The sequence below is a fragment of the Grampus griseus genome (genome assembly GCF_964374135.1).
Source record: "Grampus griseus genome assembly, chromosome: 3".
Lineage (NCBI taxonomy): Eukaryota > Metazoa > Chordata > Mammalia > Artiodactyla > Delphinidae > Grampus > Grampus griseus.
In genome coordinates, this window is record NC_139019.1 from 61,794,767 (window position 1) to 61,808,333 (window position 13,567).

General features: G+C 45.4%; 1 protein-coding gene across 1 annotated transcript in view; it reads right to left on the reverse strand.

Annotated features, from left to right (window-relative positions):
• LHFPL2 (LHFPL tetraspan subfamily member 2) overlaps positions 1–3,662 on the reverse strand; it is a 179,144-nt gene extending 175,482 nt beyond the window's left edge. Inside the window, exon 1 of the mRNA XM_082651790.1 lies at positions 3,518–3,662. The gene's annotated coding sequence lies outside the window, so the exon portion shown is untranslated. The remainder of the gene's footprint in view (positions 1–3,517) is intronic.
• Between the last annotated feature and the right edge of the window lie 9,905 nt (positions 3,663–13,567).

Here is a 13,567-nt window from a genome sequence, read left to right on the forward strand (position 1 = left end):
CTCCTACAGCAAAGGGTCCAGTATTTTAAGTACTAGACCAGACTCTTCCCTGGGCACAATCTGGGTTTTATAAGCTGATGATCAGATCTGACCTCTGATTCCTTCTTTGCCTTTCTAAGGCTGTGAAGTCTCACTTCGGAGAAAAACCCATTTGTTCTCGTGGCACTTTGGTGATTCTACTCAAACAGGACACATGCTTTATTATAAAGCACAGAAAGAAACAGGCTCCCCCTTCTTCCTTCTCCCTGTGGAGGACCCATAGGACCAGCAGGCCCCGGCCACCACCCCCAGCCAGATCACTTCCCTCCAAGCTGGCTGGCTTGTGGAAGAGAAGCACGCCCAGCACGCTGCTCTCCCAGCGCAGGCACTTCTAAACAAAAAAGAGAGCTTCTTGGGTTTATGGAGCTCCTTCGCACACAGAGTTTGCTTCTCCAACTAGAATGAGTGCTCTGTGAGTGGAGAGGTCTACTCTTGGTTCTTGCTATGCTCCCAGAGGCCAGAACAGAGCCTGGCCCATGGAAGAGGCTCCATGGGTATTTGCTGAATGACTGGATAAAAGAATGGATGAATGAGCAAACAGGCATTCCTCCCAGATTAGAAAAGAAATATACAGCATAGTTCCCCAGCTCCAAAAACTACTGTTTTGCTAAGAATGCCTTTTGTTCATTCTGCAGCTAGGTACAACCTTAGGAAAAACTGGGCAATGTTCCATTAACCCCAAGACATACTATAAAGGTGCTTTTTGGAATAAATTCTAGAGATCAGGTATTTGCTTACTATTTGTATTTTTCTAAGAGCAGTAAACACTGAGAAAACACTGCTTTAGAATTCCCAAGAGAGACACCACGTCCACCACTCAAGTTTTCTTTTTTTTCTTAAATTAAATGTCGATATTGACTTTGGTGGGACCTGGAACCTGAGAAGGTGCCTTTGCAAGGGGGCAGTGAGGCTGGGAATTACAGGCCACACCTGTGCTCAGGTCCTCAGACCCACACGGAGCTTGCACTACACACTCCCCACAGCTGGAGTCCCAGAAAAGGCTGACTAGAGGGGCCAAAAAGATGCAGCCTACAAGTTCTAGAAAGATCAAATATTTCTGAGTGTGGGCTACTGGGGGCACAGGGACAGCCTCAACTAAGGGTCGACCATCGGCCGACCTAAAATCAGCAGTCGCTCAAAGTCAGCTCCCCTTGCAGCCCGGCTCTCTGAATGGCACTGCTCTCTCCCAGGCATTTGAAATACTTGACAACCATCATCAACATTTTCTGAGCACTTACCCAGCATGAGGGACCACCCTAAGTTCTATGCAAAAGTACATAATCATAGTTAACCTTCCAGGTGATTCTTTGACTTGAACTTTATTGCCATCATTTTACAGACACAGAAACCAAGGCTGAGAGAAATTAAGTAACTTGTCCCAGGTTTAGGTAGTAAGTGACACCTCTGGAAACTCAACAGTCCCAATTTTGGGTCTCCTACATTTTGGTCTCCTATTTTGTCAATTCTCTGCAATAAAGAAGTTGAGAAGTTGTATGTGTTGTCCATTAAAAATGGATACTTTTCTATATATTTTCTATCTTCTCCTACTATGGACTTTTCCTCCCTGCCTTGCCCAAACACTACATGCAGTAAAATCTCTTTAATTCGTCAGTCCACACATCTGAGCCCACCCACATGCATAAAGAGCATATATTACTTTTTCCAGAAGGCACCGTTTTTCTCTAATCTACAAAGATTCATTTTCCTTCCTATAGACAAATTACTGGTTCATGTCTCACGACTCAAATTATATTATATTCAAGAATGTTCATTTGCAGTGTAATTATTCTTCTTAATTGGACTGCTCTGAAGACAAATGATTTCCCCTCCCTAACCCCATCAACTCCTACACCACACAATGTCTTTTTTCCTGGCAAAAAATGTTTGCTGCACCCTTTGCAAACACACCACAACAATCCACACTATCTGCTCCCTGTGTGACCACTTAGGAAAAATATTATCATGACTTTGGGTTTTATCTGGTATTACCTCAAACTCCTCCAATATTATTTCATCAGAATCAGATCTCTGACAAAGATTAATAACAAGTCTATCACAGTATGACAGCAAAAAGAAATGAGAATCTTGGGTTTTCTTTTCCCTATCTGTAAAAACATTTAATCTCCCCACCAGCATGTGTTCCCTATCTCTTACATTTGAAAAGGAGAAGTCGTTTTTTAAAGAGGACCAGTAGAAAAGAGGAATATCCGGGAAAGAGCAACGCCAGAGAAATTCGCATCCATCATCGCTTAAACCTGGCGCGGGTGGAGCTCTCTCAGGCGAATGGGCGAAGCAAAAGCAACGTGCGGAGGAGAAACGTCCCTCGGAACTCGGTTACTCAGGTTTAACTCTCCGCACCAGGCTCTAACAGCTCCCCCTCTCCCTCCCGCCCACACCTCTCCCCGCTCGGGCTCCAGCACACACACGTCTACAGAGGCCGCTTTGCGATTTCAGACAGAAGCTCTCCTTTTACTTGTGGGTCGCTGATGGCAACCTACAGGAACGCACACACTGTAGAAAACGCGCTAAATACAGGAAATGGCCCAGGTGGGAGTGAGGGTGGGGGTGGGATGGGGGGTGAGACTTTACTCCCACTGAGGAAACAGCTCAAGGATTCTCATAAAACTCACGACCCTCCCGAAACGGGAGAAAAGGTGAACAGGATTGAAGAAAATGCTTTCGCCCTTCAGAGTTCAAAGGACACCAGACCGCTGAATGAAAGAGGAAAAAGGACACACACACAACTCTGTGCCTAAAAAACGTCCGGAAACACAGAGTCCCCCCCCGTCCTTCACCCCATCCCTTGGGTTCAACCCACTCAGGCCAGATGTGGTCTTCCCCACTCCACGCCCACCTCCTCCTCCTCCAGCCCGCACCCCCAATCCCTGCGCTGCCCACAAAAATGCAGCCCAGATCTGAGAAGCCGCTGACGTCTGTGGCCGGCGTGACCCACACGCCACAGACCAGGCCCCGCGGGGGCGACCGCGGGGCGGCCCCCGGGCGCGGTACCAGGCGCGCTGAGCCCCGCGCCAAGCTGCGCCCGGGACCCGAGCGCCGGTCGCAGTCCGCCGGCGGTGGCGAGAGAGCTGGGTTCGCGCCGGCTTCCCGGCAAATCGTCTTTCCAGGCACAACTTTTTTCCACTTCTGCTGCGGGCGACCACGGCGACCAGAGCCGAAGCGGCGCTCCCTCCCGTTCCCAGCGTCCAGCACCCGTCCCGCCAGCACCTCCCCGGCCCGGTCCTCCCTCCCCTCGTGCTCCTCGGGCGCCTGGAAGAAATTCCCGCGCCGGCCGCCGCGCACGCAACCCGGACTCCGCTGGTCGCCGACGGCTCCGCGAGCCTCGCGCCGGGCGCCCTACCTGGCGGAGGCTGCGGGCTTTCCCTCCGCAGAGCGCGCGGGCCCGGCGACCTCAACTCAGCCGGTCCCGGCTCGGCGATCCCGGCTCCGAGCCCGCAGCCTTCCCCAAGCCGGGGCTTACCGTTACGCCTCCTCGCAGCCACCTCTGTCTCTCTCTCTCTCTCGGTCTCTCTTTCTCTGGCCCGGCCGGCCACTCGGGGAAGGAGGAGGAGGGAGGGGAGGGGAGAGGAGAGGAGGCGGCGAGAGGAGGGGGCGATTGAGGGAGGGGAGAGGGTCCCCGGGCAGGGGAGGAGGAGGAGGAGGAAGAAGAGGAGGCGAGGAGAGAGCGCCGACCTCGGCCGCTGCCGGGGCTAGCACGCAGGAAGGGGAAAGAGGGGCGGGGGCAGAGAAAGAAAGAGGCCGCCGAGCCTCCCTGCCCAGGACCCGGCCCCGCGCCGCTGCCCAGTCACCATCGCCGCCGCGTCCCGCTCTCGGGCGGCGTCGGGGGGAGGGGTCGGGGCCCGGGGCTCTCCCGGCGCGGCGCGCGGGGCGGGGCGGGCGGCCTGGGACGCGGCGGGGGCGGGCGGACGAGGCCCGGCCTCCGGGGGGAGCGTCCTGCGGGACCCGGGAGGGTGTGGGCGAAAGGGGATCCCCGAGAGGAGGGGTGGAGGCCCGGGGGCCTGGGAGCCGGTCTCTGCGCCCGCCGGGCGGCGGCAGCGTCTCCCGGAGTCCCGCCAGAGTCCCCCGCGCCGCGCGGGGGAACCTCCGAGCACAGTTCCGGGAAATCGTCTTCGGAGCCCGGAGAGCGCGCACCGCCCGGCCGGGGAGGCGGGGAACGGCGAAGTCGGAGTCGGGGGTGAGAGCCCGGACTCTTTCGGCGGAGAGCGTGCTAGGCAGCGCCCGGAGCGGTTCCCCAGGCGGGGCCCGAGCGGGAAGAATGTCCGCCCGCTGGTACTGGAGAATCCAAAGCGGGAGGGTGGGCTGGGGGTGTCTGGACCCCCATCCTCGCCTTCCTCGCCCGGAGTCGAGGCTCCGGACGTAAATTTCCTCGCCCTGAGAGTCTCTAAGAAAGGAAACTCAGTGCGAACAGCCGCAAAGAATATACGTAAATTGATTGCTTGGGATCCTGAAACATCTTCCCCTGAACTTAAAATATGTTTCGGGGTGAATTTCTAAGGCACTTTAGCTAATAGTCTGGAAAGGCATCTTTGCCCAGAGAGAGGACTCACTAACTGGCCCCCACCGCCCCCGGGGTGGGGGGAGCAAAGAACCCAGAGTTAAATGGCCACAGATTAAGGTGACAAGATTCCTTGTGATTTCAACGTCGGGACGCAGCATTTAGCCAAGCAAACCCTTCTTGTCTTTTTTTCCTGGCAAACTTGCTCCTGTCCCCAGCTTCTCAGCCTCTCGTCTGGGTCACCTGTAGCCACTAGTCGCGTGAACTCAGACCCTAGCGGTCAGTTTGGGGCCTCTCTCCTCCACTGCCAATAGCCGCTCCCATTGATTCTTTAAGGTCCTTCCAATTGCCCCGTCCTTTCCAAATCCACTGCCACCTTCCTGATTCTCACTGATTCGGGACTTCATAGCTTCAGTGACCTCCTCCCTGGTTCCCTGCTTTGTCCCTCGTTGTACTGGCATCCATCTGCACACGCCTAGCCTGCACGCTAATGGTTCTAGAACACCGCTTTGACAGGCTACTTCCTGTTCTAGAAGCTCTAGGAGGCACTTTGCCACAGAAAATTATGAATTACTTAAAAACTTTTCCATTCAAAGCCATCCACCTACCCACTCCTTGGAGCCTGGCACTCTCACCAGCGTGGGGGGATCCTCCCCGCCCCCCGAAGGTTCCATACTGTATGAAACATGGGAGGTGGTGATGCTCTTGCCAGAACTGGAATGCTGTCTTTCATCTTCTCCCACAGCCAAATCCCACTTATCTTCGTTGAAAATGAAGTTTGTAGTACAACATTTCTTCTATAAAAGGATGTGTGTGATCTTCCCACTTTTGAAATCATGCACTAGAAATAACAAAGCTTATGGAGGAAATAGGATAAGAAACAAACAACTCAGAAGTTATGTAACACTGCAACCAGAGCACCAGCAAAAACAGTAACCATTCCAAAAAACATGCTAGCAGAGTTTAAGAGCCATGTTCAATTCCTAATAAATATTACAGTAAATATAAATATAGGACTTTACCTTTATAAAAAGATGGAAGGAACTGATGAAGAGATTGGAAGGAGAGTTGTTTGAGGCTGCTGAGTTAGGAAGATAAGCACAAAATGTACAAGTAAGAGGTGAATTCACCCCTCCCAAGTTAGAGCTCATGGTCAAAACAATCCAAGAGAAAGAACATAGAGTGAATGAACATCGGGCATAGTACTGTGTGTCCTCCCCAACTGGCATTCTGCTGTGTTTTGTTTGCAGCTGCTGTTTCTTGATGGTGCAGAATATTAAGGTGCTGGCAACAATTGTATATGAACCAACATAACCACTGCATTTTACTAATATCTTTTCCTTACATATCAGTCATGAATGAGTTAATTTCTGTTACACATGCTTTCATTACACAAACATGCTGGTAACAGAGTAGACTGTACTGTACTGAATTCCATGCTTAGAAAATAGATTCTACTTCATTCCACACATCTGTTGAGCACTTACTATATGCCAGGGACTGTTTCAGGCACTGGGAATGCATCGGTGAATAAAGAGAAACACAAAAATGTCTGCCCTCTTGGACGGTGGGAACTTGAACATGGCATCACAGGATGATCCATATTATTGAGTTGTATTATGTTTCATATCTATGTAACTTGATGCCTCATCTACATTTTAGTCTCTTTGAGGGCTAGAGTCAAGCCTCATATCTGTGTATCTTTTGCAATGTCTGACACAGAAAATACCTACCGGAATATGTAAAAAAGGGAGTTTACACCCATTTTATACCTTGTGTTACTGAATTCACAAAAGAACCACCTGGGAAATCAAGAAAGTTTTTTTCAGGACCACGTTTGTTGCTATTTGGACTAAAATCAAAGCAAGTATCCCCAGATAGGGTCATTTGGATCTGAAGTGTAGATAAATTATGCTTAACAGGAAGCAAGAAAGTAGGCATGGGCAGGGGAGGGAAGACAGAAGGAGAGAGAGGCTAAACGGTGTAGTTCAAGAAGAGAGTGCCTGCTAAGTTCTCTGGAAAGAACAATAGCGGGAACTTCGGGTTATTGTGAACGCGGCCTCTATCGTGGGCTTCAGCCAAATGTTCAAGAAATATTTACTGGGAGATAAGTGAGGAGGAAATTATAAGAAATTAAAGGGTACCTACAATGTTTGGTCAGATGACAAGGAGACCTTGGGAGAAAATAATTATGAGCCAGTGGGTCATAAGGTAAAATGACAGTGGTGCCTGGCTAAAATGTTGTGATTCTGAACTTACCTGCCTGTGCAGATCACTCATTTCTCTGAACATTATACCCCACCTAGTGTAACTGGCATCAACAAAGCTAGATATTTTTCATGTGTGAACACTTTTTATCCTATTCTGAGTATGAATCTGGAATGTAAATAAACTATGCATTTGTGACAGATACATTGGATATATTTTTATGATTGTCAGCATACTGAATATTGATTAACTTTATTTTATTTTTTAACATCTTTATTGAAGTATAATTGCTTTACAATGGTGTGTTAGTTTCTGCCGTATAACAAAGTGAACCAGCTATACATATACATATATCCCCATATCTCCTCCCTCTTGCATCTCCCTCCCTCCCACCCTCCCTATCCCACCCCTCTAGGTGGTCACAAAGCACTGAGCTGATCCCCCTGTGCTATGCAGCTGCTTCCCACTAGCTATCTATTTTACATTTGGTAGTGTATATATGTCCATGCCACTCTCTCACTTCGTCCCAGCTTACCCTTCCCCCTCCCTGTGTCCTCAAGTCCATTCTCTACGTCTGCATCTTTATTCCTCTCCTGCCCCTAGGTTCATCAGAACCTTTGTTTTTAGATTCCATATATATGTGTTAGGATACGATATGTGTTTTTCTCTTTCTGACTTACTTCACTCTGTATGACAGACTCTAGGTCCATCCACCTCACTACAAATAACTCTATTTCGTTGATTAGCTTTAAATTTGTCTCTTCATCTTCATAAAAATCTACACTCAGAACCAGCCCCCCCACCCCCATTCTGAGAGCTTGCTGTTTCCTAAAACTGTGATCATAGGATTTCAGTGCTAGACACAAACTTGAAAATCCATGTCTTTTGAAGATCACATAAAAAATGAGACAATTTAAGCTGAGAATCTCTTCAAGGAAACTAGCAAAATTATAGTTTACCAACTTGGGGTCCTCTGAAAAATCACTCTCTTAAAAATTTTCATTCTGTCTTTTTATTCCATGGATCGAATTATACAAAGAAGCCATCTGAAATTCTAAGAATCCATTTTCCTTGACAAGTACATGTTGATAAAAGGCAATTTTGAAGGGCTCTACTGATTTAAAAGGGCTCTGTCAATTAAAATTAGTGCTCTCTGATCTATGTGAGACAGAAGCCACCCTTTGGGCCATAGCAATGACCTGGCCAAAGTCTCCAATGGACTTAGTAATGTCATATCTCAATTTCTGCTTCCAGCTGACAGTTAAGTCAAGGGTGAAAATTAAGCCTGTAAATACAAAAGAAATTTCCCCCCATTACCAAGGTGCTGTTGAATCTATTGAATGAGGATAGCAAAATGTCTCCAACTGAGAACAAATACTACAAGTGCAGATGAGCATGTAGGATTTTCCAATAATCCCATAAAGGGATGGCAGTAGGACCAAGTCAGCCATGGGCTCCTGATGAAATCTCAATGAACTGTAGAAAAGACTTCCTTTTCCCTCACGGATCTATGAAGGACACTGTCCACACTCAAGCCAAGGAGAAACATGGCCCTGAAAATACACCACAGCTAAGTCACGAGAGAAATAAGAGCGCTGAACTTTGGGCATTTGCTCTCTTCTGGAAGAAATTGAGGGTTGTCAACCACTTTTACCTTCCAGCCACAGTATCTACCTCCAGGCCTTCCCTTCTTCTATCAACGAAGCAATAGTCTTAATTTGCCACTGACTTCTCCTAAAGGAATCGTCAAATTTCCTGCCTCTAGTTCCAGAACTAGACTTCATGTGACTCTGGCAAAGCTAAACCCAAGAAGGTGCTTCATTTATTTCCTCCTATTATGTCATCACGGCCATAAACAAATGTATCTGGCCCTCATCCAGGTGAGCTTACTGTGAAGTGAGGTGGAAATTTCCATATGAGAGAATGTTTTATGGCAATATTATTTTATAAGTTGCATGCAAATTCTGCAACATTCTTAGCTGCTCAATAATATGTTACTGGCAGACTCAATTCCCTGAACTTTTATTCACTCTGAATCTTCACCTGCAGACATTTTCCTGGATTACAAACCTTTCTCTGGAAGAGGTACAAAATACAAAGAAGCTTGGGGGATTATCTGTCTTACAGTATTCATGACACACATAAAACCACCACGAGAAAGCATGCCGTAGCCCTTTATAAGAACAATGCTGTGCATCTGGTCCCGGACTTGTGCTTTATGTTTTCGATTATGAATTATGTGTTGCTCTCAAAACCTCTAATAGGTAAGGTTTTACTATTACCCTCACTAGTACCTACAATGAAATTTGGAAAATATTCATCCTGTTTTAATAGCAACGCCAGGATGAGAATTTGAGGAAATTCCTGCTGTTTTCTTGCATTGTGAAGAGGATACTTGTGCCTAATATAACCCAGACTGAAAAAAACCTAATCTCCAATCTGAAAACTTGGCCTATAAGAAACTTGTTTTTCTTTTTTCTTTCTCTTACAATTCTCTTTCTGGAAACAAGGAGCATAAACATGTATATCTATAAAACTAGCAACTGTCGGGCACCCTATTTTAACACAGTGCTAGAGTTAGAATATATATTATTTTCTATGGATAATAAAAATATTTAGAATTATGGATTATAACATGTACTCTACCTACTTCCAAATGGCCCTGGAGTGACTTGTTATTAAAAACAACAGAAGGAGGTAAGAGATCCTCTTGCCGGGGTCCTGGATTAACATAGTTGAACATTAAATTTAGCTCTGGGCTTCCAAGAGTCAAGACAAGAACGACATACAATGAATAATATAGTTCTCATGGTCTGGCAAAAACATCATAGCTGTTCTTAAGTTAGGCAAACTTTTTCCTGGCACTAACTTCTAAGAGGAATTGAGTCATGGGAATCTTTACATAAGCGACATTGAACAATCTAAACATCTAGGTGCAGCATCTTCACTGAAAGAAAGCAACAGATTCTTGCCCTGCAGAGCAGAGAGGGTAAAAAGTTAACAAGAGATGACAGAACTGTCTAGACTGTGTTTCTGTCATGGCTGAATCTGCACTATCTAAACTTAACTTCTACCCAGACTCTGGGACCCAGAAGATACTCTCTGTGCTCTCACTTAAGAAAAGAAAAAGAATGGAGCTTGTATCAACTGAATTATGCAAAAAAAATAATGCCATTTCTTCATTGACTTCACAAATCTTTCTCAATCCTAAATCTTCTATTATTTCACATAGAACTCATTTGACAACTATGACCTGTATTCATTTCAGAACAACCTTGGGAAGGTTTTCAATGAAAACAAGAACTAAGGACAAGGCTAATCCACCCACATAGCTGAGATTAGTTCTAGCTTTTCTTCCAACAGGATGGCATTGTGCTATGCTAATTATACAAAAGAACGTTCAACACTTTTGAGGTCATATAAATGAGAATAGCATATGCTGTGAAGTTAAAATTAACCACAAAGCTAGTTTTTATAGCTGAAGAGTGATTTCTTGAAACATCCTGTGAAATTTTGCTGTTAGACAACTGTCTCAAAATAGTTACAAGTACTCCTTTAATTTCCTAGAGTGTCATGAGAAAAATGTTTGATATTAATGAATTCAAGTCCCTCCACTGCCTTCACATGCAGCTTGTGTTCACTGGATGTGTGGTAAGAAAAGCTCCTTGTTATGAAAAGACCATGGGTTTGAAGTCCTAGGGACTGTGTACAAATCCCACTTCTTTCACCAGTTACTAAATTATTTTAAGCAAGATACTTAACCTCTCCAAACTTCAGTTTCCTTGCCTTAAAATGGGGATAATTCTACCTATTACATGGGGTTATTACAACTATTACATGATTGTTATCACAACATATGTGAAGGTTCACAACATATGTGAACATATAATGCCTAACATATAATAGTGCTCAGTAGATGTTTATTTCCTTCCCTGACATCCATATTCTTGCAAAAAGAATCTTCTCCCAGTTCAAGGAGACCACTCTTCCCAACTTGCCAATACACAGCTTTCCTAGTCTTCTTTTTAAAAATGATATGAGGGCTTCCCTGGTGGCGCAGTGGTTGAGAGTCTGCCTGCCGATGCGGGGGACACGGGTTCAAGCCCTGACCTGGGAGGATCCCACGTGCCGCGGAGCGACTAGGCCCGTGAGCCACAACTACTGAGCCTGTGCGTCTGGAGCTTGTGTTCCGCAACGAGAGGCTGCAACAGTGAGAGGCCCGTGCACCGCGATGAAGAGTGGCCCCCGCTCGCTGCAACTAGAGAAAGCCCACGCACAGAAACGATGACCCAACACAGCCAAAAATAAATAAATAAATAAATAAAATATAAAAAAATAAAAAATAAATAAAAAAATAAAAATGATATGAAAATCAAAACACTGTAGTGTTATCATGATGACAGGCATATAGCTCAAAGCAGTAAAATTGAAAGTCCAGAAATAAACTCTCACATTTATGGTCATCTGATTTTCAACAAAGTGCCAAGACGCTTTAATGGTGAAATAGTCTTTTCAACAAATGGTGCTGGGACAACTGGATATCCAACATACAAAACAAGGAATATGAATCCCTACCTCACACCATACCAAAAAAACTAGCTCAAAATGGATCATACAACTAAATGTGAGAGCTAAAACGATAAAACTCCTAGAAGAACACATAGGAGTAAATCTCAATGACCTTAGGTTAGGCAATAACTTCTTAGACATGACACTAAAATCACAAGTAACAAAAGAGAAAAATACATAAGTTGTACTTCATAAAAACTAAAAACTTTTGTGTGACATGAGGACACCATCAAGAAAGTGGAAAAAAATAAAATAAAATGGGTTAAAATATTTGCAAAACATGTTCCCGACAAAGGATGTGTATCCAGAATATATAAAGAATGCTTACAGGTCAATAATAATAATAATAACAAAATAAAAAATGGGCAAAGAATCTAAATAGATATTTCTTCCAAAGAATACATACAGATGACCAATAAGCACTTGGAAAGATGCTCAACATCATTAGCAGTCAAGAAACTGCCAGTGAAAACCACACTACACATACAAAGGTAACTAAAATACAGAAGACTGATAATAACAAGTATTGGTGAGGAAATAGAGAAATTGAAACTTTCAAACATCGCTGATGAGACTGTAATGGTGTAGCTATGTTGAGAAACAGTTTGATAGTTTCTCAAAAGGCAAAACATAGAATTACCATATGACCCAGAAATTTCCCTCTTGTTATATACCCAAGAGAAATAAAAACATGTCTACGTAAAAACATGTACAAAAATGTTCAAGCAGTATTATTCATAATAGCCAAAAGGTGGAAATCCAGATAGCCATCAACTGGTGAATGGACAAAGAGAAGGTGGTATATATACACACGGTATGCTCTCATTTTGTTCAGCCATAAAAATGAATGAAGTGGTGATACATGCTGTCACATGGATGAACTTTGAAAACATTATGCTAAGTGAAAGAAACCAGTGATTGAAGATTGCATGTTGTACAATTCCATTTATATGAAATGCCTAAAATATGCAAATTTATAGAAATAGAAAATAGATTCGTGGTTGCCTAGGCTGGGGTGGAGTTTGGAGGTAGCGGTGAGGAGCGACTGCTAATTGGTACAGATTTCTTTTGGGGGGGGGCAACAAAAATGTTCTAAAATTATGTTGTGTGGTGGATGCACACCTCTGTGAGTAGACTAAAAACTACTGAACTATACACTTGAAGTGGGTAAATTTTATGGTACATGAAATACATCTCAATTTAAAAAAAGAAAAATGATAGGAGAAAATGGTTGCGCTATCAGATACAACCAGGAATAATTTTGGTCAACATTTGCTAAACACTTACTGTGTGTAGGGAGGATACAAAGATGACTAAGCATGGACTCCATCCTCAAAGAGCATAAAATCTAGTGAATGGATGTAGTTCAATGAAGATCAATGCATATTTTGATTGCCAGTGGGGCCAGGATTCAATAAATAGCTGTAATACATAGCGTTCGTCTAATACACAATGCTGAGCACTGTGTTAAGCTTAGGGATACAGAGTTTGCATGTCCCAGTCCTCTCAAGGCACTCAGCCTTTTTGGGGTGAGAGGAAGGATCTAGGTAAAAGTGCTGTGCTACAGACACGAGCAGGTGCCATGGGAGCTCAGCAGCAGTGAAAACAGGTGAGGAGAGGGGAGGGTATTAGAGGAGGTTCTCTGGGGGTTGTGACCTTGTTTTCATGACTGAGTAAGAGTTCGCAAGGTGAAAGGTAGAAGGCAGTCCACTCAGACAAAGGATACTGCCTGCACAAAGGCCTCGAAGCACCAGAGAATGCATGGCTGAGGGCATTCAGAGAGGAAAAGCGAGGGATGAGAAGAAGTTGACTGGGGAAGGAGGGTGGATGGCAGTGGGACCACTAACATCCTAAGAGTCACGTTAAGTAGTTCAATCCGAGGTCCATGGGAAGCCATTGGAGGTTTTAAATCCCAGGAACCATCAGATCTTGTTTTAGACAGATTGCTCTGACTGCCCTGTGAAGAGATGGATTGGACGAGAGCTATACCGGGAATGGAGAGACCTACCTTCCAGGGGAGGGGATGAGGACTTACACTGGCGATGGCAGTGGGCTTGCAGCACCAACTGGGTGGTCGGTGAAGGAAAAGAAGTCAAGGATGGCCTCCAGGTTTCCAGGCTGGGGGATGCATAGCAGGTTGCGTCAGCCACAGAGGCAGCAAACATGGGACAAGTGACCAGATTCCGGGAGAGGCGTGGTGAATGTGACATACCCCACCTATGAATGGGAGGGCCACAG